The sequence below is a fragment of the Lycium ferocissimum genome, chromosome 2 (genome assembly GCF_029784015.1).
Source record: "Lycium ferocissimum isolate CSIRO_LF1 chromosome 2, AGI_CSIRO_Lferr_CH_V1, whole genome shotgun sequence".
NCBI classification, from domain to species: Eukaryota; Viridiplantae; Streptophyta; class Magnoliopsida; order Solanales; family Solanaceae; genus Lycium; species Lycium ferocissimum.
In genome coordinates, this window is record NC_081343.1 from 34,036,921 (window position 1) to 34,041,012 (window position 4,092).

A 4,092-nucleotide genomic window follows, 5' to 3' on the forward strand; every position below is an offset into this window, starting at 1 on the left:
GTCACGGTGAGCTAAGATTTTCCAACCGCACATAAATTTATGCCCCTTTTCTCTCCTCTTTACTTAACTTTTCTTTGCAAGACTTCCGGTGAGAAAACCTTCTGCCCTGAGAGTCCCAACCTGAAAAATTGCTTTGTTGAACATAGTCAATGCCGTCCCCTTCAACCGAAAACGCAAACCAAAGGACACTTCCACCTCTCCTCATGCCGGAATTGGTTCTGGAGTGCGGACCTGTCGTAGGCTTATGGAAGCATGGAGCAAAGCTCAACACGGGGTGGTTAATATTGACAATGATGATGAGCAACAACAAGCCGGTGATCCTAGGGATTTACTGTTAGTTGGTTCCAACAAAGCCTCTAGGGAACCTAAGATTTCTCCCATCGGACTTACCCTACTGTCCCCCTTTTTAAACCATGGCAAAAGACTGTCGTTCCATCGGTTGAAGCTGGAACTTCGGATTCATTCCCTCGCCCAAACCTCCGGTTATAAGCTTGGAGTCTTCACTCGCTCACTTGGCTAACTTATTCCTCCAGGTATTCGCTCTACTACTGATGCAGGCTATGCATCCTCCAAACACAATATATGAGGGACCTGGTTGAATACCAGTTCCCTTATGCAGCGCAGTAAGTACAGAAGGCAAGATATTACTGTGGAAAACTCCTTGCTCAAGGGATTAAAAATCACGACCTACCCCAGTAGGATTTCAACTCCACTACACCGAGCAACTTTAGGTTACAACTCTATCGTAAGCTAGGAACTAACTCCTATAATCCCTCACCGTTACAATAATGCTTTTGCAACCTAGGAACTAACCCCCGTAGTCCCTCCACATTTGCAATGCTCCGATTGCAAGCAACTCTACTTGACTAACTCTAGCCAAGGACCACTAATACACCTAGACTAACTCTAGCCTAGTGTACCACTCAAACGCTTGTGGAAGCACACTTTCAGCAAGTACACTTTGAGACTTTTCAGAAACACCTACAACCAGCTTCTTAACACAGAAAAGTAGGTATAAAATTTTAGCACAAGCGAACAAAGACTCACAACAACATAAAGAACTTAGACTAAAACTTGTGTCCGGATCAGGTTCTTCAATTTGTAGGTAACTTTGTTCTTGAGAGATCTTGAGAACTTGTGTCGGCAGCTTTGCACGATTTAGATTAGGTTTTCAAGTCTACTCAATATGTTGCCATCATGTTGTATATGGATAGATACCACTCATTCACTTTGACTTAAAGCATGGGCCAACTTATAGCTATACTTGTGTGCAGCAAGTAGCTTCGGCTTTACAGCTGTCTCTGCTGACAGTGCAAGGTGCACAGAGAACAAATTACTGACCAAGTCTCTATCTGGTTCTGAAACAGTTTGACAATCATCAAAACATGAATGCACTTAGAACTATCAATTTCCACCTTTTTGATGATGACAAACTCATAGGATGATGTTTCTCCTGAGAACCAGCTTCGCACTTGTTCCCCTGCGAAGCAAACCATCATTTTAGAGCACCTGCAATATGTTAGCAACAACGTAACATATTTCTACAGCATATCTTCCCACGTAGTTCAATAGCATTTCTTCCCCCTTAATCATATGGCATATCATCCACTTATTCTGATCATATCATCGACAACCCATTCAAAACATCAGCAATATCTTCACCCTTTTGGCATTATGAAAAAGATTCAGTGAAGCACTCTCATAAAAGAAGCCCAGGTGCATTATCCCAGTGCCAAAATGATAAGACATAATGAGTAAGAGATAACACAAGCAGAAGAGATAAAACAAGCAGAGGATTAGCTATTGCCTTTAATTAGATAAAACACCAGAGTGAGCCATTAATAATGACAGCATAAAGCAACAAACATAGCAGTTTTCCAGATATAACATATGATAATTTAAAACACTAAAGAGAGCAGTGTCACTAAGGAAGATCAGAAGAGGAAACTTTAAAGATATTGAGACAGCGGGAGGAGGATGTAAGCATGGAGATGTGAAGGTCATAGAATTAATAGGGCTAAGAGGCAGAGGCAAAGGCCTTGATAAGATTGTCCAATCATAAGCTAGCTGCCCGCTGATCGCTGACTAGATGATCTTTGATCTCATCAATATCTTGTAATCGTTCATTTTCAAATTTCTTTCGGCACTTGACCTTGTGTTTGCGACTTCTTTGTTTAGCGGGGATCGTGTTCCTCGAAACAACCGAGTCTTCAAAAGAACATTTTTAGCCCGTAGCCTAGTAATTTCAGCAGTTGCTTTTTCTTGAGCATCAATGAGACTTGAAATAGTTGAAGTAGGTCCAACCCCACCCCTCTTGGGTATATACTCACAATCCTCTAATGTGGCTATTGTGACCATCTGCTTCTGGGTTCCCTTTGTAGCCTTGCCAGCTGTCACTCTAAAGTGTTCAAAGATCTTTGTTAAGAAGAAACCATAAGGAAGACCATGTCTACACTTGTTGGTATGTACGACCTTAATCATGTTCTCAATCATTAGTGATAGCAAGCTAACAGATTGATAATTTGCTAGAGCTTCAAGGAGATACAAGTCGGTGATAAATGCTTTGCTTCTCCCCTCATTTCTTCGTAGCAACACTTTGTTAACAAGCTCAAACAGAAGCTGATATTCAGGCTTGATTTGTTTTTTGAAGAGCCATTCTCCAGTGGTTTTGCCTTCGAGCTTGACAATCAAGTCCGTGAAGGCTTGAGTGGTTTTTCCCTCCACTGAATTTATTCCGTCGGTAGGTACATCAAGGATATTGCTTAGCCTTATTTCATCCAGTTCAATCTCAGATCGATTCACATAAGATATCAAGGTGGTGTGGTCACCAGGATAGCAGAGGTTTGCATAAAATTCCTTTACTTCTCTGCCAAACACTTTTGGTCCCGAAGTAACAAAAAGATGACTCCACTGTTGGAACTTGACGATCTCTACTAATTCATTCATTCCATTGTACTCAGTGATCTTTTCATCAAACGCTCTCCCAATTTGCAGTGTTTGCTTCCTCAGATTCTCTTGCCTCTGTAGTTCTAATTCTCTGAGCCTTCGTCTTTTTGCAGAGTAATCAGATAATTCTTTTGAACTGACTTTTCATTTTCTAGAAGATGAGGATCTCCCCTTTTCTTTGGATTGTGCATGCTTCTCCTCAGATACTTTCTTCTTTTCATTTCTTTTTCCCTGGAATTTCTTTTCTCTGGAGTAGGATTTTTATCTTTCTCTCTCTCGACTTCGGAAACTATGATATTCTCCGGTAGATCAATTTCCTCATCAATGAGCCTTTTTCTCAGTAGACTAGTTCTCTTCTTCCCTCTAGTCTCCTTTGATTTCTCTTGAGTAGAGGGACCAGATTCCTCTGTAGACTTCCCTCTTGATAATTTTTCTTTCTGACTTCCACCGTTGACTTTTTTCCACCAGTTGAATAAAATCATCACAACACATCCCACTCACTACTCCCTTCTCTACAACATTAGATATGATTTCACCCAATTTAAAGGAACTGACTTCCAAGATTATGGGGGATTTCTTCGCCATTCCACGCGTCTTTAAGTTTTCATTAGAGATTTCATTTCTATCAACAGAGATACTGTCACGACCCAAACCGATGAGTCGTGACGAGTGTCTGACCTCTAGCGACCAACCACCCCTAACACGTATCTAGAATGTACTGAACATCAAAGGCCCGCCAAATGGCATAAAGCGATCTCATAAGGGGAACATCGAACTCTATACAATTTGCATATATATATATATATATATATATATATATATATATATATATATATATATATACATACACACACACACACACAACATGCGGAAGAACGATTACCAGGTGCAAGCCGGCTAGGATGCTACGTATCGTACATAAAAGAATAGAAGTCGACAAGGCTACGTCGTCGACTCACATACACAATCGTTCAAATCTCGGAATAAAACCTATAGAAAGGATGGGACAGGGCCTCGTCCTTACCTATATGTAAACACATCTCAAAAAACGGCATACTGTGTCTGAATCGTAGCTCCATATCAAATGGAGCGCATCGACCACTACTAGATTTTGGGGTCCCCCCAAAAATTGGGCCCCTTCGTCTC